This window comes from Antennarius striatus, chromosome 4, assembly GCF_040054535.1.
Source record: "Antennarius striatus isolate MH-2024 chromosome 4, ASM4005453v1, whole genome shotgun sequence".
NCBI classification, from domain to species: domain Eukaryota; kingdom Metazoa; phylum Chordata; class Actinopteri; order Lophiiformes; family Antennariidae; genus Antennarius; species Antennarius striatus.
Window position 1 is genome coordinate 18,900,677 of NC_090779.1, and position 22,090 is coordinate 18,922,766.

The following is a 22,090-nucleotide window of genomic DNA, read 5'->3' on the forward strand; positions in this document are numbered from 1 at the left end:
CATCTGTTCAGTGATGAGGGTGTAGCTGGAGTAGCTGGAATAGAGTGGGACTCACCTCTTCTGAACAAACGACACCAGCAGCTCTTGCTTTGCTAGAAGAATCAGTAAGACACTCACTAGGAAAAAACTCTGTGTATCCAAGGGTAAAAAAAAATACCCGCATTGACTAAACTCCAAAAAGAAAGCAGCAAGGTTAAATTTTTTTCCCAAAAAAAATGAATACAGGCAATATTTTACCTGTTCCAATGTCAAATAAATAACAAATGTTTTTTGTTTGTTTTTTTTTAAAAAAGACTGTTTTGGGAGAGTTTATTGCTATAAAATTATAACAAGTCGATCTTTATGACTGAGCCTCAATGACCAACAGCAAACCTGTGACCCGCGAGGCAAATACCTGTAAGTGACTGTAGACGAGATCATTGTAATCATCTTTTCTACAAGAGGATTGATGAATGGATTGTTCTATTGCATTATTTCCTCACTTAGCATATACTGTTTCTTTGGCTTTATTTGCCCAGGTTTTGACATTAACCATAAACTTTTTGGTTAATGTGAATTATGCACAATACAACCTACCAATCTCAGCTGAAACATCCCCAAATAAATCTGATTTGGAGTTTATAAATGTCATTTTCACTTTAACTATGTATTTTTGAAACTAATGTCCATTCATGTTACTTCACAGTGCTCCATACGAAGGGATGGGCTCCTGTGTTGTTTGAATTATTCTTCTTCAGTTATAGTTGAATATAAATATAATAAAACTGCTGTGAATGCAATCATGTAATCATTTGCAATTCATGTGCACTACTTTAAAACTGCAGGGATTGGCTATCTGTTCAACCGATCCATGCAGCTGTGGGCTGTTGTCCAAAGCTGACAAGTCCATTCCTACTTGTACGCTTTAAATTTTCCCCAGAGAGTCAGCCTGCACTTCCTTAAACAGGGTAAATTGAATTAGGACATTCTAGCAGCTGGCAAGTGTGAAATTGAGTTGAAGTGTACCCGGAGGTTCGGCATGTGAAATGCAGGATTTAAACACCACCAACAGAACGGGATCAACCTTTGTCTGCAAGCTGAATTCTAAAAAAGCGAGAGTAGAGATAAGGGACAGCTGGAGTTCACTGCGTTAGGGCAGGAGGTTTATGTTTGTATGTGGGTGATTGCACATGCTTGTGTGAAAGTGTGCACATGTTTGTTGATGTGTACTAGGATTATATCACCTCAGGGACAATGAAGTCACTGGAGTGATAGGCAAGGTATCTAGAGAGAATTTCCCTGCAAAAGCTTTAATCTCATTCCTGTTGCAGCTTATAGTGCCTAAAAACATCGAATCAGAGCCGCAGCTGTTGAGAAAAACACAAACATGCAGAGAAACGATAACATCCTTTTTTGGCCTACATTTTTCTTCACAAACACGATGGGTATTCATCTGTCAGTCATAGCTAATGCACTCTGTTTGTTCCATTCAGCTTGTCTGTTTCACTCAAACCATACTAGATACATGCACATATTTAGGAGCCTCAAGGTGAAGAGATGAAAAACCTCTGTGAGGGTGCAGAGAATCTACAAGAATACTGCAAACAATGCCTAACTCATTGACTTAAAAGATGATTGACTCACTCTTATTGATAAGGTTTTACAAACCATTTGATTTTGGAAATCCTTAAAATGTTTGGTGCATTTAAAAAAATCTTCTTAGTGTAAATCTACTTCATTCGGCTGTCATTCACGGAACTGAGGCATAGATTTCAACCCATTTAAATGAACAGAGGAATCCATCCATCCATCCATTCATCCATCCATCCATGAGATGTTGGATGTGCTTGAAGGAGCTCTAGCCTCACACAATGTTGCCATCCATCATACCACTGCTGTGTCCTTCCTCTGCAAATAATAACACTACATATAAACGTCCTCTAAAGCTTGCAGCAATATCCACTCCAGCTTATCACCTTCTTTTCCTCTTTCCTGTAACTATTTTTTTGCCATGCTTGTCTCTCCCTTTCCTTTTCTCACAATTTCCTTTCCTCTCTTTTTAGTCGTACTTTTATCTTTTTGTTCCCCTCCCCCAGTTTTTCCAACATCAGACCATCTTGTCTCATTCTATCCTTCTCACCCCAACAACAAACACTTGTTCCCTCCATCTCCTTCACCTGTTATTCCCAGCCTTGGTGCCAAGTGTTTACTATATAAATCACATTTTCTCATCCATTCTTTCCCTCTAGCAACATACTGCTCCATCAGTCACTGCTCAACACTACCATTCACCCGCTCTCACAAAGTCGTTGCGATGGTTAATTCCATCAGTCAGATGCCTCTCACACACCCTCACTAACCCCAGCAACTTCCATCGAAGTGTTAATCCATTTAACAGTGAGAGTTGCTTCGCTCTGCAGGAGTGGCTGCAAGGTGAAGCAACAGCGAAAAGACGGGAAGCTTTGTCAGAACATATATAAATGCTATAGCACAAAGCAACAACAGTAATTAGTATTTCATTGTCATGCTGACTTGGGTATCAGTTGGAACTAAGCCTGAAAGTCAATCTTGAACTATGCTACCAGCTATGATAAACAGCATCAACAGTAGGGAGGAGCTAGAGGCAAAGTCTCTATGAACAGCTGAGGGCCTGGGGCAAAGTTGGGAGGTTCGGGGGGAAGCAATTAAGACTCAAACTGTGCTGCTTGAGTAAAAAGGTAAATATACTGCTTGAGCTGTAACAATTCTTCCAACTGCTCAGAAAAACTGAGACGCAAGTGTAACTACAGCAGATTACACAAAAGTATACATTTTACATATTAGAAGGTTAAATGTTCTAATTTGTACCAAATTCAATGCACAAACTTTCAATTAGCAATAGCAGCTACATTTTTTTAGATGATGCACTGAGCTCCATGGTGGTCAGTATATCAGAAAACTGTGTTTTGACAGGTGACCAATATGTTGTGCTAATCCTGGTGATAAGAGGTTTTTTTGAGGTTTTTCCAGTACCGCTAATATTATTTACTGTTAAACTACCATAGGCAATAGATAATGGGCAGATGACGAGTAATAAACATTGGCAGCCCCCAGAAAATTTTCACGAAATTTTGTAGAAGAGTTTGTCATTTGGCATAGAAAGAGCTTGATCAATGTAGGAGTGGATCTGAATAAAAGTGCATTTCATTCAGTTTATTTGGCATTGCAAGGCAGGGCTTTTAACACATCACTTTCTGCTACGCATACGTTTATTAAAAGTGTTGGGCTTTATGCAGAGGAGAAGTCAGCCATTCTTCAAATCAATTTTACCTGACATTAAATGATTAAATATGTACATCTCTACAAAACAAAACACTACAGATACGGAATAGAAAGGAAAGTTTTTAGTTTAAACACAATCATATTTTTAATTTTCTCTGAAGCTGTAAAGTCATTTTGTTCAAACTCTGATTTAATCCTATCAGTAGCTGACCTGATGTTGTGCTCCCTGTTCTTCATTATCCACTTTTATAACCGCAGCACTCATTATCTTTCCTGTAGGAATGCTGATTCATTTTTTTTTATTTTAATGTCCCAAGTAATAGTGGAGGGTAATATCTACCGTCATGATCTGATGAGTCTTGTGCTTCACAAACATTTTTAAAAGTATTCTCATTTTATATTTACCACACACACACACACACACACACACACACACACACACACACACACACACACACACACACACACACACACACACACACACACACAATTATCACTGGTTTTTATCTCTCCATTCCTCTGTTGTGACTTTCTGAAAGCATTCATCTCTTAATTTTTCTTTCTCACCGAGAGGCATCGAACTCTGCCTGATTTTTGCATATTATTTAACGTCCTTAGAGTGTCTAATTCTTTTCGAGCCAATTCCTTTTACGAGGTTTTTAATCATCCACGCCCCACCCTTGCGCCCCACCCCATTGCCTGCTGCTTTGCCTATCTCACCTCCACCTCTTTTGCCCTCCTCTGTCACACAGCCTTGGCTGCTTCTCACACCAGTTGACCTTTGTTGCAGAGAAAGACATAAAAGACAGAAAACAAAAATCCAGATAGACAAAGAAAAATCCTCTACGTACGTATTGGAAGGTCCTTCTCTTCATCTGTGATTCCTCAACATTCTTCTCGTGTATCTAAAATCATATCACTTCTATAAAAATGGAGCTGTGTGTGTATGTTTATGTGATTTCCATGAGTTCAGCACCAGTCTCAAGTGACCAGCCTGAGGGTAGATGATCAGTAGTTTTTCCATTCTACCTCACACAAGCAGTTACAGTCTGACATGCAAGCTCACACAGCTGGACTCAAACACACATGGATATGTGCGCGGCAAGACTCTTGTATCTGGCATCGCCTCAGGCTCATCTCAACCTCCCTTCCTGTGAGTTGTCTTAGCCTTCCTAAGCTAGATTTCTCTCTCCACCAGCATGTAACTCATTCTGAAAGCATGCCGTTTGAGAAAATCTGAAGAAAGTCTGGTTGCTCTGTGAAAACAAATATACAGAAGTGAAAAATGTTTTCCTAACAAAAGGAAATGTGGATAGCAACAAAACACTGACTCTTCACTCATTTAGAGCACTGCAGGGCAACAGATACACAGTCAAAGACGGTAAATACATGTGTGCACCATGCCAAAGCTTTTCTCTGGTTTTCTGCCACCTTCACTACTCCCTCCTTGTCTTTTTTCATACCATATATGCCTTAGTCCTGTGTATGCCTCTGTAAAACAATTGTGGCTGGCTTTTTCCCAGTTTCATGGCATGTTATCAGGAGATTTGTCTTGTGTAAAATTCACAGGAGAGACACCAGTGTCAAGGAATAGGTCTGGAGGGGGTTTCATCTTCTTGCTTTCTTTCTTCCATTATACAGTATTGTACAGTAATCTCATTACACATTCGCAAGAGAAAAACAGCACTTTATTGGATATTCCCAGTTCTATGTTTGGACAGCTGCATAATAATAAGGATATAATGTCGTAGAAAAACAAGCTTTACAGTGGAAATTACTTCAGGTAACATGTAGTCAAAAATACCAACATCCAATATCAGCAGATCTGCTTTTCGAGATCTACAGCCACATATAATGTCTTCAGATTGCTTGCTTTGTCTGACCAACAGCGAAAAAAGAAAAAAAATTAATGTACACACAGACGAAAGACAAAACTATTTTATTTTCTCCATTCCAGCAGATCTTTGGCATATACACTCACTGTTTTAATGAAGGCTGCACATAAGCCTTTTGGTGTTTTGCACTGTAAACAATTCAGCTTAACACTATCCTGATTGTTAATAAAGACTTAAGATGGCAGAGATTCATGTAATTTTTTATGCCCCATTTAACACTGAATATATAATATTAATAGAAATATAGTAACCTATCTTGTGCGGTTCCTCAATGTACAAAAGTTTATATTTGACCTTGACCTGAAACAATTGCAAAGATATTCGGATATACAAACGGACGGACGAACGGACGAACACACATTGTCAATTCCTTTTTTCATCCTGCTTTGAAGCGGGATGTAAAAACCAGCCCACGCTTGAAAACACACACACACACACACACACACACACACACACACACACACACACACACACACACATACACACACACAGACTTAAGATGGCAGAGATTCATGTAATTTTTTTTATGCCCCATTTAACACTGAATATATAATATTAATAGAAATATAGTAAACTCATGTCAATCATATAACTTTCCTTTCTTACACTGGCATTTACAAACTTTTAATACAAATATTATATGAACAAAACCAGCACAAAATGTTGACACAATATTGCGTCCCATTGTCCGCCACTGGATGACATTGGATGAAGATGACATAATATTAAGAAAATATTCTGATTTTTCACATTATAATTTATTAAATATTCTTTACAGAAAAATTGTCCAGGTGATGTTTGGATAGTGCAAACAGGAGCTGCAGCCAAAGCACCAGAATACATCCTAGTACAGTATTCATGGGAAATTTTGGGAAATGGTAGTGGTCACCATTCCAGGGGCTTACTGTGCTAACCTCTTTAGACAGCCACAGGAGGAAATCAAGTGATTCAGTGTGGTAAGCTTGAAGTGTTCTGTATTCTAACACAGAGTACTCAGCTCCACAGCGATGGTGACTGCCAGTCAAAAATGCATTTGAACTTAACCATCAGCTGCCCTATTTACTGGATTACACGATGCACTTCACAACTGCCATGACTCAAAATTAAGGAGGAATCAGTTGACATTTTGACAGTGACATGCAGTTTAAAGGTGATGAATATAATGTACCTAATGTCATTGAACAGTCACTCCTTTAAGTGGATTTATCAATATGAGGAAATGACTAAGGTGAGAGGAAAAATACAGCCTAAAGGAGATGCCAATTAATATGAAATCATTTGAAATAATTGCTTTGTTTCTCTTACTGTGCGCGTGCACACACACGTACACACACACACACACACACACACACACACACACACGCACACTCATATATACACACACACAGACCACAGGCTCAACCTGATTCCCAGTTTTCTGCTATTTCCAGCTACCGAAGGCGGGCCTTAATTCCCTCCAATCACAACTACAAAGCCCAATCTCTCCACCCAGAGAGATCCAGCAGGATAAAAAAGATTGCCTCAAACCATTCACTTTCCATGCTCACCACCATAATAACACACCCATTGCTATTTGTAAAGCTTTTGCTCATGAGCTGACCAAAAAAAAAGGAAAGTAGAACCAAGGCAGTCACAGACTACAACATTCCACAACACCCCTGAATTCAAAATTGTACCCTGATCTACTTGCAAGGGTCAGAGGTCAAAGCTAGTGATTTGGCCTACTGTCATTGATCAAGCACTAGCTTTGCTCTAAAGTCTTACACTGGCATTCTCCCTCATCTTTCTATCTTTTGCGGTTCCTCAGTGTACAAAAGTTTATATTTGACCTTGACCTGAAACAATTGTGAAGATATTCGGTGGATATACAAACGGACGGACGAACGGACGAACACACAAACATTGTCTATTCCTTTTTTCATCCTGCTTTGAAGCGGGATGTAAAAACCAGCCCACGCTTGCAAACACACCCACACATACACACACACACACACACATACACACACACACACACACACACACACACACAAACACACACACACAAACACGCACACATACACACACACACACAAACGCACTCTAGTTTATTGTTTGTCAGTTTTCATACACCTGCTTATTTATTCTATCTGTAAATACAACACAGTGAAAATTAAATTACAGAAACAAGACCAAGCATTATTTGTTATTTGTCTCTGTCCTTCTTTAAAGTTATTGGAGGATTGTTCCTGTCACCAATGCTTACCAACTGGCATAAGGAAAAATTGCTTACATGCTTCTCTCTTCCAAATCCATTTTCTATTTTGTTTGTTTTCTGGGAGTAATAGAGCGGTGCACAGGAGGCAGCTCCTGTGCAGGGAATCCAACAAAAGCTGTATAAATAATGTGCGTGACCTTTTCTTCAAGTGCACTGATGGTAACCTTTCAATAGCAACCCTTCAGACATCTTCCTTAATGAGTTAAATATTAAGGCAGATTTTAGAAATATAACATCCTTGAAGTGTGTGCATGGTTTAAAAACAGAAATCCAGACGTGTGCTATGGATGTAAATAAGTATTGCTATAAAAAGCAAAGCACTGCAGTAATGAGTTGGATGGATTATTTTTTCTCTCCTGAATTCTTTGCTGGAAGCTGTGCCTTGAACACTTCAGCTCCAGTGCGGTGTTCTGCCAGTCTGCAGTGTCCTGGCTAATGCCTGTATACAGACGGATGATCCAACTTGAATCCAAATCTCTCTCCAAATCTCTGCAGCCATGCCTGGTAATATCATAATAACAGGAGTGTTTGGAGAACACTGCGACAACAGCGCAACTGAGACCGCGATAATGATGGAGGAAAATGTCTGTGCACCAGGAACAGGGCCAAATTTGTACAGCAAGCCCATGAACAATAGATTGTGGTCGGCCATTATGAGACAGGATGAATCAGATTTTGTAAGCAAGGCCATTTTATTTTGAGATATAGCATTTTTTTTCCCTCTGTGGCTCTGCTGATTGTTGGTAAATCTGAAAAGCAGAGATAAAATTACCACATTTATGTGAAGCTACACTTTGCATTTGATGTGATCCATATGTAAGCTATATTCTGACATGGCTTTAAAATAATGTTATCATTTTATTATAACAGAAGGTTCATTACAACTGTGTCCAATGTGGGTAACAAATCCATACCCAATTATTACCCAACCTCGCTTTTCATATTCTCTGCAGCTTTTAGTCTCATTGGTCCCAACATCATCATTTAACATTGTGACTGGCGTTTATTTTCAGCTCTTATAAACCCGACAGCCTGATATGAAGTTCGGAACTAACTGTTGAATATAATGAAGCATGCTGTTAAAGAGACATTTCTCTTCGCTGAGCTGATGGACACTGAAATGAAAAAAGAACTCCATGGGCAAAAGTTTGTTAACAACTTCACCATAAATACATACATGTCACTTTGGGGTTTTTTTTTATCATTTACTAACAATTGCCTCTGTAAGTAAATTACATGCAAGCTACCATTCTGACTTGAACAATGTCGCTTCCTTTTTGTAAGTGCTCTGAGTTGCATTTCAGGTTTTAGACTAAGTTTTCTGTATCTTTCCCTTCTTGGTCCTACTTCTCCTGACTCCTTGCTAGGAAATGAGAAGGAGGTTATCATTGGAGTTCACCATTGGAGTTATTGCTGCAGTCATAATAACGGTAAAGGTGATTTTGCTAATTTGGGAATTTACAACATCTGAAACATGCAGTCTCATAAGTGAGTCAGAAAACTGTAAGCAGAAATCGCCAATCATGTTCATGTCAATGAAGCTTTAGTGGGCTGGTGGAATGACATCAATTATTACAGATGATTATTCCTGGTCATTGTTTTTAACTAATCTTTGTTCTGCCAGTCCCAGCTTGTCAACTACTTTGTGCATCCTCAGCATTGTGTCATGTGCCTCCATCTACCATTCCTCACTTCCACCTGTCTGTCCGCTTGGTCGTCTACCGTTTATCATTCTCCTGAAAGGTAAAAAATAAGTTAACCTTTAACCACGAGCAATTATATATGTGTCCGCTCTGGGGCAGCAGGAAAAGCTATGAATATAGATATATGATTATAATGATAGATATGTTTGCTTCAACAGGATTTGACTTATCTTGCATTACAGTTTACTGTTAATATAAATGACATGTCAAGTAACCGCTCTCTTACTGAATGTACTTAATTTGCTCTGCCTGCGAGAAAACAAGCAAACAGGTGAGGAGCTTAAGTTGAAAACTATAAATTTACAAAACAATGCAACCAAAATTGCTCTTTCCTAGGTTGCGGATGAATGTAAAATATTACATTTGTACCTTTTAAGATCATTCATTTGTATGTTCCCTGCGACAGAAATTACTCATGCAAACATGAAATGCACTGCTTGGCATAGTTGCAACTTGTATAAAAAGCAACACGTGCTAGAGACAATGATGATGCAAGAAATTTGGTAAGAAGTCTTCACTGTATCCTATGAATAAAATTGAGAAGACAACAAATCCTACAGGATAAGGTAAAATTATGCCTTTCCTGAACTGGTTCTCACCTTGCAGCCATGATATACAGGTAGATTCCAGGTGTCTGTCACATTGCTGGTGGGTGTTGTCAAAAGTACAATGTAGTAGTTAACATTGATTTAAGCTACTCTTTAATGTCTACAAAACATTTAAACTCAAACAAGCAACAAGCTCAACATTAAAAAAGAGGATGGCTTCATTCAAATCTAGTTTACTGCACAACAATTTCCATATCGCCACGAATGACCAATAATGTTGACGGGCCATGTGAAATGATATCTGTTTAGGGGTCAATTCTGAATCCTCAACACATTTTGTTATACACAGAAAGCCATTTCAGTCTTTACATTTACCCCCCCACCCCCCGACCTCTTTTAAGAGTATTGTCCACATGGTTTTTCAGAAATGTTAAACAACCAGAAAAAACATACCCATGGATGAGACAAGGCAAGGCAGTCGCAGGTGGGGAGACAAGGAGGAAACAGATGGGAATAGAATATAGGGAGGTGACCACAATTTATCATTCTATAGAGCAGCCTATGAATGCACTCACCAAATAAATATTCATGACAAGTGGAAAGGGTCGCTCACTCTTGTCCTTCCACCATGGGGAAGTGCCTGGATAAATCTCCACGTGAGAAATGACTCTGTCAGGACCCATTTCAAAGCCACAACTCAGTAACCTTGTCCACCCACCGCCCACACATCAGCCAGTCCTGCCACAGAGCTCTATCTTCCTTAATTCGTCTGTCTTCCCTTTGCATTCCTTCATCTGCTTATGTATTCCTTCATCTGCCTCACCTTTCTCACCGCATTAGTACCTCCACTCTCGGGTCTCCTCTCAGTCTTCTTCTCTTTTATACACCCTTCATCTGTATCTTCAGCCACATCAACCCTAAACATTAAGGTGGCAAGCAGATGGCAGTTCCTTGCAGTGGATGCATGGTTTGTGATTGGAAGGTTTGACTGATTCACTATCATAAGAAAACTGTTTGAAAGATATTTAAAAGAAGGGTTCAGATGAAAAAGTAGATATGCTGAGGCAAACAGCTGGGCAGTTATAGTAAGGTTAAGGCATGAAGAGATAATGTGATTAAAGATAAGATGAGATAGAAAAAAGTGACGAAAAGTTGTCTGAAGAACTCTCAAACATTTTGAGACTATTTAAAGAGCTGATAAAATCTACCTGAAAATAGAATATTTTTCATGATAACTGAAATATATTTCTAATTAAGGTTACTTAAAAGCCTGGGATTATGAGCGTCACATGCTAAACCTAAGTAACTGTAATTATTAAGCTTTACTTAATTTGTTCATAAAATACAAATAACTGGATCTTTTTAATAAGTACTTGATATTTACAGTTCTTTATTACTTTGAAATGACACACCTAATGCTACTATTCTCTACCAGCAGCAGCTCTTGAATCCTGCCAAACCTCCAGGACATTTAACATTTAACAGATGCCATAAATTCAGTAATTGTGGATCATAGAGAAAAAGATTGTTGTGTATAAATATGGAATTTAACCTGTTTGAGCAGCTTAAGTAAGGTTGACTGCCAGTTCCTTAAACAAAGCTAAAAGAACTCCAACATCCACAGACATAATCACTTTCTACAGATGCTAGTGAGTTTGCAATGTCTCTTTAAATATGGAGTGTCGGATGAGGAAATCATCATGGTGTGCATCTGATAACTCTTCTGATGGGCACTAAAATGAATTTACATGCGTAAATATAAAAAGAAGATACCTGTCGATTGTTCAAGGACTCTGTGGGGGCAATTAAAATAATGGTGGATCCAGATCAGTGCACTCAAACTCACACAATGGCGCAATAAGCCCAGTTGCGTTACTTCAATAAGATCAAGAGACTTCCACAAAACACAAAATATCAACGTCAGTCTTTATTTTAAAATCACGGCATCCATTTCAACCCTCTGTTATTTGTATTAAAAATCAAAGTATGACATCCTTAACAAGTTGTTATGGTCCAGTTATTGATTTTGTTATATATATCAGGAGGAAGTATTATTTATCTTATTTGTTCAAACGGTTCTTTATGTAAAATAGATAAAATGCAATATCAAAGAACTGCGAGGACTTAACCCCTGTCAAACAGAGTTTTCAGGAGATGTATCTCTCCGGGATTAATAAAGTATCTATCTATCTATCTATGGTGCAGTCAAATACTTGCTTTATGAATGTTTAAAGGAAATGTCAGTACAGGTGCATAAAGTCCTTTTCATATTAATAACTTAAAATACCCGCTGTACACTGGTGTTGCACCTAGAGTTTGCCCCGCCTCACACCCTATGCCAGCTGGGATAGGCTCCAGCTCCCCGTGACCCACGCAAAGGGATGAAGCAGTCAGGGAAATGAATGAATGAATGCATGCATGAATGAATAAATGAATGAATGAATGAATGAACTTAAAATACCTTGAGGATTTCTGGCTGCATTGTGTCAGACAAAATTATCCACAAAATTTTGAGATGTTGAATCTCAAAGTTCAGCTGAATCTCAAAACTGAAACATGTGTTATGATTGAAGCTACTGTGACTTGTCACTAAAACTAAAACTAAGAACTACTGCTCCTGAAACATGTTTATCTTTTCATTATTGAACACTGTACAGCAGTCACTGGAACTGAAGATACAGGTTTCCTCATTTTTATTTTCCTTTTGAGAACTTTCTCCATTCTTGACCTAATGTCACTTCTGGCTTTGTACCTACATAATAAATTACTACCAGCATAAATGATTAACTGCTTTAGATTGTTTGGTGGGTTGAATCTGTGGCTTGGACAGAATCAGGCTAACTACATTTTAGCTACTCTATCCATCTTCTGACTCCAAACTTCTCATTGGATGTTCTTGGAAGGTATCCATCTTTGAAGCTAATTCTCATCAAGAAAGCATAAATAAAATGTTACAAAGATGCTTGACCTGTGTTAATCAGTCATGTATACTTGATTTTTTCTATAATTTAAAAAAAACACTTGAATGTCTACTTATTTTTGTCTTAAGAAAATGGTCTACCATCGCAAGAAACGCAATAAAATTACCATATGTTGTATGTGTTTTACACAATGGGTGGCGAATAACACATTCTAGATGTCTGTATTAGATAATGAGAAGCTGTCTGTAGTGTAAATCCATTCTAGGCCAAGAGGTAGTATAATAAATCATAGGTAGAGGCATATTAATTTAAGCCTATGTCCTCAGTTGGTGGGAATACACTGCAGCGGTAATGAATGTTCATGGTCTTGTCCTGAATAACCAAACATGCGATGCTGCGAACCTCTGGAGACAAAGACTCGCAAAGAAAGGAAGACACAGCTTTAGATGAAAATTTGAAGTGTTACCAAATATTTAAGAAATTACATTGTTTGTCTTGACAATAATTTCTTGAATTCCCATTAATCTTATTGTTTACACAAAGTAAACCTGGATGAATAATTTCCTCAGAAGTATGATTTTTTTTTTGCATAAATCTGGGTATGAAGCTAAATTTGTAACCACTACCAATGTCAAATGAAAACAATACCTAATGGGGAAATATGTCTAGAGAGAAAATCTAGTTTTTGTTGCTGTGAGGTGTGTGATTTTACTGTGGTTTTGACTTTTAAATCTAAGTGTTTTGAAATGTAGATGTTTAAGAACAAAAGGGGTCAGTTGTGTCCATTTTGTGTTTCCCAAAAGATCACAAAAATCTTATGCAAATACTCCAGATGTCATGAGCACACAAAAACACATACTCAATGAAAGGAAAGAAATCTCTCATTTCTCCTCTGGCTCCATTAGAAATAATTATCCCTCATCGATTCTTCCAACCCCCTGTGGGGCTGAAGCACTAGCTTGTAGTTTCTCAGCTTTCAGCTGTCAATGGTGTGTGGAGATATGTGACCTGCACATCCCAGGTCTGTGCAGTACACTGTTTGACTTGTGACAGCTTGCAACGGTTCTGTAGGTGGTTTGTCCCAGTGCAGCAGCGGAGCATGTCTCCTAGTGGGACTCTAAGAAAGGCAGAAAAGCCCTTTCTGAGCAGGTCAACCACATGGGGCCCTACTATGGTGAACGCACTGATAACCAGCCACCTGGTGTGATTCTACTGTGGTATAAAAAAAAAAACCAAGCCATCAGTATAGGGTCCACCACAGTGGAAAATTGTGCCCAGCTAAGCATGCAGGTTGGTAGAGGATGTGACAGTGAAAGCAAGCAATCCTAATGAAAATCAAATCCAGTCAGTTTCTCAGAGTCCCTCCAGTAGGAAGCCTATAGCCTGGCTATCAACTCCCCTATAGCTGATAAGACAGATAAAGTTTAATAGTATGCTCAGGTAAAACTTTATGAACATCCTTTCATGACTTCAAAACAGCATTGCTTTTGTTGACAATCAAGTATTTCTCAGTTGTCTGAGTTAGTCACCACATGTGCATGAGGTTGTGGATGTGGTATCCCTACAGAAATCATTGCACTCACCTTACCAGACATCAGCCAAAACCACAGTCTCATCCTTATATTCATTACCGCTGCCTCAGCCTTCCCCAGGAGCTTTGCAGCACAACCACCTACACCAAAAGCCCTTAAGTGTACTAAGAAATAGCTACCCAAGCATTTATCCAAATGGATTCAAAAACCTCATGCCCTTAGCTCCTTAATTAAATCAGAAGAGAAATCAGAGCAAATTTTTTTATGCATCAATTTCAACTGAAGCAGCGTCATTCTTTCTGAAAAGTCTCTTGGTATCAACTTTACACATGCAGTGGGATGAGAATGGATATGCATGAGCATATAGGTCTGTCGTTGTGAATTGGTTTGTTGAGAACAAACGATGCCGTCTTGACTCAAAACTTGTCACACCTGTCTTTCAAGTCACAAAAATGTCTTTTCCACCAAAAATATCTTACGGCCTTTTAATAACTAACAGTCGACTCTCAAGCAGGGCTTTTGTCTAGGGAATCAAAGCAATGGGAAAAAAAGCTTTGTAGATGAGAAACCTTTCATTTCAAAAAGAAAGCACATCACTGCATGTAAATTTGAAACTGAATGTATTGAAAGTGTCAAATATGGCAGCGCTCCAACCTTCCCTGGCCTAAATATTGCATAAACGTACCATCAAAGTGGATGATTATGACAATACCAGTTACAGATTCTAGCGTTACGTCACAATAGAAGAAAACCAACAAATAAAAACTATCACGATGAGAACATTGCCAACACATGAGCCTCCTCCCTGGTTTTGGCTTTCTTCCGAATATTAATTCTTTCATCATTTAATTAATTTCTTAGCTGAAAGACTTGGACTTGCCTGGGTTAAAACATCGTGAACCTCAGAATGGAGGACCTCATTAGTTGTGTCAAAAGGAATTGAAGCAGCAGCCCTCTCTGTTGGTGTCAGGATAAACTTGGCTTTCTCCTTCCCCCACACATATCAAAAGCAATAAATAGATAGAGCTATTTTAATTTCTCAAAGAGGACCTGCCTGCATATAATTCAATATTGCGCTTTGTATGCACACTACAGATGCATTCTCTGATTCCTGTCTATCAGGTACAGAGGTTAAAATGGCCATTCTACCTCTACAAAGCACCTTTGCGAAACACTCTCAACATGACCGTGCTGGCATGAATGGGTGAGCAAATGCGCAGACCTACACATGCCATCACACACAGTTTAAACACAAAGTATATATGAGTGGAATTCATCCTTAACAACCCCTCAAAGAATAGCTGGCATTTTGTCGCCATCTAGGTAGCATGAAAGGTACTGCTCAGATTGATGCAGACAAAATCATTGATTTCTTCTCGTGGAGCAACCAGACAGAAAGAGAGTAAAAGTCAAATGTAACTGCTATTTGGAAGAGACCTGAGACACATTCTGGGAAGAAATTGAGTGAATGGAAAAAGAGCTGATGAAAACAAAAATAGGGATAGAAATGCTGTGAAGCAGCAAAGAGAAAAACAGACCTGCCAGCCTTGAGAAAATGCTTTCACACAATAGTGTACCTACAGAACTGACTTCATATGGTTCCACCCCACTTTAATGTCTCCGGAAACTCATGGTCATTTCCAAATCACCATCACAGTATATTTTTCCTTAGTAAAAAATGCATAGAAACAGTTGGGAATAAAAAGCAGTTTGTGGGCATGTCAATCTGACTGAATTTCAACAGCTAAACCAGCAGAGCTGTTTCTAAAATATCTGCTACTGCACTGCATTGTAATATACAATTGAAGACAACTTCTTCAGATCACTTTCTGAAAACATTTTTCAATTGCATTACATTTGACTGTTCAATAAAATCACAAATAACTTTTCAATTATGAATAGATTCAATTGTCCCGTTCGAGATTGCTGGATTTAATGATATAATAACTGGATCCACTTGAACATGCACACATCATTAAGGCCTGATAAAAGTGACCAATTAGAACAACCACATGTGGGAATGTGGGCCTTTGTAAGTGCTGTCACATAACCTGAACCCCGTCGGTGACTCACATCAAAAGCATCAATGTAAAATATACACACACCTACATTACTTGTCCTGTCCCTTGTAAAAAATCTTATTCCTGAAGCATACACACTCAAATTTTTTTCACCTAGTCACAAAGCTCCTGTCAGTAGGGTTGTGGGTTTAGCTGCAATAACAATACAGTACTAAAAAAAGTCACATTTTATCATCTGCCAAACAAGAACAATAGAACTACAAACTATTTTGCCAAATAAAATCCATGGTGAACATGAAATATAGTTTAAAAATTACATGTTGCTAAAAATGTAATATTTTCCAGAGGATGACAGACCTTCATCAATTTAACACAACAATCACAATTTCAGCTTTGCACATTCACCCCAGGTGATGCACCACTGCAGAGCAGTTAAAATGTGTCTTTTTGTGGAATCAGACAAAATCAGTGAGAGTAATAGATGAAAATTGAATTTGTACCACAATTTGATTTGAAATCTCCTGAATGACTGACATTACACCTTCACCAATGATCCCTATTTGAAGACAACACTACGATTAGCTGACCTCTCCTTTTGCTTTTCAGCAGTCTACATGCTGCTGGCTCTTAAACTGCAAGTGCACAGTTAAAGTCATCACAAGCTATTTCTGCACTTCAGAGTGACAAATCCTCTCAATTTACTTTGATGTGAAAATGCATACCTGTGACACAGAATCCCCAGTTTGACAGACACTAAAGAAGAATTAAATGTGTTATATGAGTGTTTTGGGGTTTTTTTAAATAAAAGTCAGGAATACTTTTTTAAATTATCCATTCTGTTGAACAGGGGTAAGGGATTTGATTAATTCAAAGACACTCTCTGAACATGGAGTGAGGTGTAACACCCTAGAGCCATGTTGGTAGAGAATGAAAAAGTAGGGTGGAAGCTTTCAAACAGTCACATCACATGCTCCGAGAGCAGCATGGCACATCAGAGGATCTGTTTCCACTGGAGCTTTAAAAACAATGTTAAAGTCAAGGTGATGATATATCTTGCATGATTATGAAGGTTTCAGGCCATGTGTGACATTCTCAAATAGTGCTGCCTTGCTTTGTTTTTTTTTGCAAACTGATGTTATTATTTCAACGCAAAACAAATCAGATCCAAGTCAGCCGGAAAGTAATTCAACTGTCAAGGGGGAGTTATTCAGGGTAAGGAATGCAGCCCACACATTTATGATGAATCAATGGAAGTCACCAGCTAATCCTCAATTTTCTTCAAACTGGCGTGGTATAAAATATATCCATACATTGAAATATAGTACCTGTCTGTATGCTCTCTGGAACAGGCAAAGATTGTGAATGTGTGAAGTTTAAAAAAGGTTTTATTTCATGCCTTATACTCTGTTATTTAGTGTAAGTTTTCATAATAGTATATGCACAGTTCGTAAAAGGTGACATTTTTTAGAAGATTTTTTTCTTTTGCTTTATTTAAATACTTTTTCCTCTCCAATGAACAGAGAGGACTCTAAATGTTTAGAGTCAGAAAAAAATATGCTTTTATGGCAATCTATAGAGGATATCGTGCGACGTAAGCATATTGAGTTTAATAAGGACATTTCAAAACCTTATCAAACTCTAAAGTTAACACGCTGTAAAAACATCTACACAAAATACACCAGAAAAAAAAACGTTGATGTTAATTTAAAACAGTGGCTCGATTGAACCCTCTTGGTGTCTTTCTGCCATATGGTGTTTATTATAACACAGTATGAGGGCAGGTAAAGGAGGGCCGCTTCTTTCGCGTCTACTTCTACTGAACATCACATGAACACCTGGTGGGATAGCAACTCAAACACCCCAACACACACTTTTCTCAAGTTCCCTTTTAGTAAATAAACGTGTGCAATGACAAAAACTGTCGCCACACAGTGACAGGTTTACGTAATGTATAACATTATTGGATGCCGCTGTTCCAACCCTTTTACATGAATGCTCTCACTGTGCTGTGGCCTCACGGGGAGAGGAGTCGTGCTGACAACAGAAACTTGTGAGTGTTGCCAGGCATACACTAATGTGTGTGTGTGGGGGGGGTGTATCTGTGCGACATTAAAACAGGAGAGGAGGACATAACTGTGAGTGGAGAAGCCCAGCAAACAGAGATGGGGAGTAACTCATGAATATCTGTACTTGGTTACAGGGAGCACTTGTCAGAGTCGGTGGAGGAGGCGGGGAGACGGAGATAGATGTGTAAAAGACATTGTCCCTCTTCCGTATGCATTACATTTCAGATTCAGCCGGTGGTCATTAGGGGTTGCATTTCTTTTGTCTGTTATGTCTATCTGAGAATCCACCTGCTTATCTTTTTGTCTGTTTTATACCCATTTCATTTGTGCTTGACAAGGAAAGATCAAACTAAGATGGAAGTGCAATCAAATGAAGAGAAGGCATGGGATTGTACTCCTGTGTCCTTCACACATGGTTACTGAGGCCTTTTTTGTGTGTGTGTGTGTGTGTGTGTGTGTGTGTGTGTGTGTGTGTGTGTGTGTGTGTGTGTGTGTGTGTGTGTGTGTGTGTGTGTGTGTGTGTGTGTGTGTGTGTGTGTGAGTGTGTCTTTCCTGCTTTCTTTACCAACTAAAACTCACCAATACTCACAGATAAGCCATTAATCCACTCTCCTGGGATGTAGGGTTTTGTCTTTTTTTTTTCCACTTGACACATTTCAGGATTACACACAGTATTCATTGGCGTGTTGCATAATTAGACCTCTTATGTGAAATACTGACATATTCTAATGAGTGCTTAGGGTACATACTCACTTTAATCACGACTCACTCTATCTCTGTCCCTCATCCTTTTCTCATCCACTCCCTTCCTCAGGAGAGAGTATCTCAGTCATGTCAAGGGAAAGAAGATTGAACAAGACTGTGTTTCCCTCAAAGGTCACACCCTTCCATAGCAGAGTTAAGATAGTGTTTGACCTTATAGCCCATACAGCACAGTGCTGCTCTAACACAGTCACAGGGGAACAGAAGGATAAATACAAAAAAGTCTATGTCTGAGACTCTTGACTAAGAGGTAAAAAACAGAGCAAATGCTCAGATGTGGAGAGTGTGCTTGTGCACCTCTTTCTGTGTCCATTAGTGCCAAGCCTCGTGTGTTGTTTCGGTGTGCATGCAAGCACCTGCGTAAGTGTGCACGCTTTTTTACATGAAGAATTTAGAGGCAGGTATTTTCTTGTAAGACAGATAATGACAGAAAAAAGAAAAAAGAGCACTGCTTACACATCATGGTTATCCATGACCTTCAGCCAGAAAAATCCCCAGTAACTAGAATGTTAAGAAGACAGAAACCAGACAAGCCCTCTAGAAAGCCTGTCTACCATTCTATTATTACAATTGCAGTCAAACCAAGCTCTAGAGTGGCACTGTGCTGCTTTCACTTGGCCTATTTTATGCTTTTGTGGTGTTAGTGTATGTGTTTGTGGATCTCTATAGGTGACTGAATTTTAAATGTCGAATTGCAGTTTTTCAGAACTGAATCCCTATAGTCCAGCAGTTAACTTATAGCACCAGAAAGATGAGCAGCATGTGAGGGCTGAATGAGAAGACAAGAAAACATGTTAAGTATGTTAGGAGACAAATAAATCACCTTGCCTTAATAAATGGCACCTCTGATTTGTGTTACCATTAGGCTTTGTAGTACATCATACTGTTTTGCCTGTGCTTTTCTATAAAGTCTATTATGGAAACAGTGTGTGGTAACAGAAGGGTAGCAGGTCTGAAAGGACGCTTCACACACAGAGACCTTCATGGGGGAAACAAGAGGTCAGCGGGGGATATCCTTTGAACTGTGAATTTCCTCTATGCAATGACAGACATGGCGTGGCTCTGTGTGTGTATATGTGTGTTCAGATCTCACACCTGTTGCTTGCAGTCCTGAATTATAAATGATGCTGACATGCCAGGAAGGGCCATGCCCTCTCTTTTTTGATAGTTCTAGATCAATGAGCTACCTCTGGGACTGATTGATGGTGTGACCACACCAACTGGCGAGTGAGAGAGAATTAAATTGTAGGTAGCTGTGTCACTTGTCTCTCAGTGTGTACAGTGTGTATGTGCATTTCAATTTTTCAATATGAATGTATGGATATCAGGATGCCTGTATTGATATCAGGATGCAACAGCTAGTCTTCAGCACCATATTTTCTTTTATTTTTGGGAGACCATGACCTCCCTCTACTTTATATCTCTTTCTCAGAGCCTGTAGCAGCTTAAACAGGGACTTTTACAGTCCATTGGTCAATGCGCCCATAAACTTCCATCAGTGCAAATCTTCCCGCCGTCACACCCAGGTGCCAGCTTAGAATTTAAACAGGGAGTCTGTCATCTGCGATCTGCTGGTGAGACAGCACGATGTGGAGAAGAGGAAACAGAATTTTGAGGTAATAAAAAGTGGATTTAGGTTGGTAAACCACATTAATTTAGGATGAGAAGAGTCAATGGGTTTTTTTTTGGGGGGGGGGGGCGAGACAGACAATGAAGAAGTAGAAGGAGTCAAAGGGGGTGAGGAGAAAAAAGCGAACAGAACTCCACGCACCTGCAGCTCCTGTACAGCTGTGCCGTGCTTATTCTAAATCATCGTTCCACCCGGAGAGACTGCTTAGCGTTTACAGGGATTTATTGCCGAGGAGGGGGCTGCTGCTGGTGTGGGTGTCTGTGAGGGGGTTGTGGGAGGAAAATAAGTGTGTATGACAGCTTGTTGTGGAGAGGAACTTGGCTCCCTACCTGAACTACTATAAATATGAGCCCTTCGATCCCACACACTATAACATTAGAAGACTGGATGTTCCTGAGATTCTAGCGTAAGGCATTTTCTACAGTTTCTCTATGAATGATGAGTCAGATTTAGTAAATTTTGTGTTCACGTTTTGCACAGTGCTTTCTGCCCCCTGCAATCTGGAATGCCCAAGGATGGATCACTGGAGTGTAAAAGTGATATATGGTGCAAGTTTTTAGTACTTTTTCTGCTTTATTAGCTTTGTGAATTAATTTACATTTGGAGTATTCAAAATATTTATAGCTTCCACTTCTGTTGGGGACAGCCGCAGGATAAAGATCATCAGGTGGAGTCCGTAAATAAGCCCTATGCATCTAAAGCACTAGCGAATTAGCATTTTGTTTCAGTGTGTGTGTCTTTGACTGGACTTCTACAGCAGCAGGAGTATACATGTAGATTACAGAAGAAATCCCCAGGTTCAGGGGCCAATGTACGGGGGTCTTTAATGGGTGAGTGGGTGCGTTTAGTCAATGGAAAAGCCTCCACAGAAATGCATATGACTGTCTGAGTGGGGTTGGAAGTACAGAGGTTAATCAATACTGTGGAGACTTAAATAATTCTTTTGTAGGTACTATTAGCCTGAATTACGATAGCCTCACATCCGAAAATCGAACTACATAGTTGAAATGAACTGCTGGCTTATCCAATTAAAAATGAATAATAAAGAGTTGAAAATGTGCACCAAGCCTTCATAGGTCAAGCAAGAAATAGCAAATGAGCTGTGTTGTCTGTGGCCTCTCAATACATTCAGAGGAGGGAGAGCAGTTCAACACTCAGCTTCCCAAATGAGCTGTTTGCCTGCCACGCTTCGGGACTCTCCCACCGCCTGTGTGTTTAGAAATGGTCTCTGCAAGGTTAGCTGCTGTTTGAACCTTTGCAGTGTATCACCAGAAGTCTCATTGTCATTTGAGGAAGTAGGCCAGGGACTTTAAAGCCAATTTAAACTAATATTCATGTAAGGGTATATCTGTTACTTCAGAGCACCCGACAAGTCAAGGGGCCCAGGCAACTAGAAGTAGGAGTCATCCTTAGTCATCCATCTTTAGTGGGTGAGGGACCTGATCAACTCGGAATGGAGCCAGGAGTTTGAAAAAGTGTTGATGTTTGTCACACCAAAAAAAAAAAAACCCATCAAAA

The 22,090-nt window shown here is 39.2% G+C and overlaps 1 protein-coding gene across 1 annotated transcript in view; it reads right to left on the bottom strand.

Moving 5' to 3' along the window:
* Nucleotides 1-22,090, bottom strand: part of cdh13 (cadherin 13, H-cadherin (heart)) — a 370,468-nt gene that overhangs the window by 347,389 nt on the left and 989 nt on the right. The gene's annotated exons all lie outside the window — the stretch shown is intronic.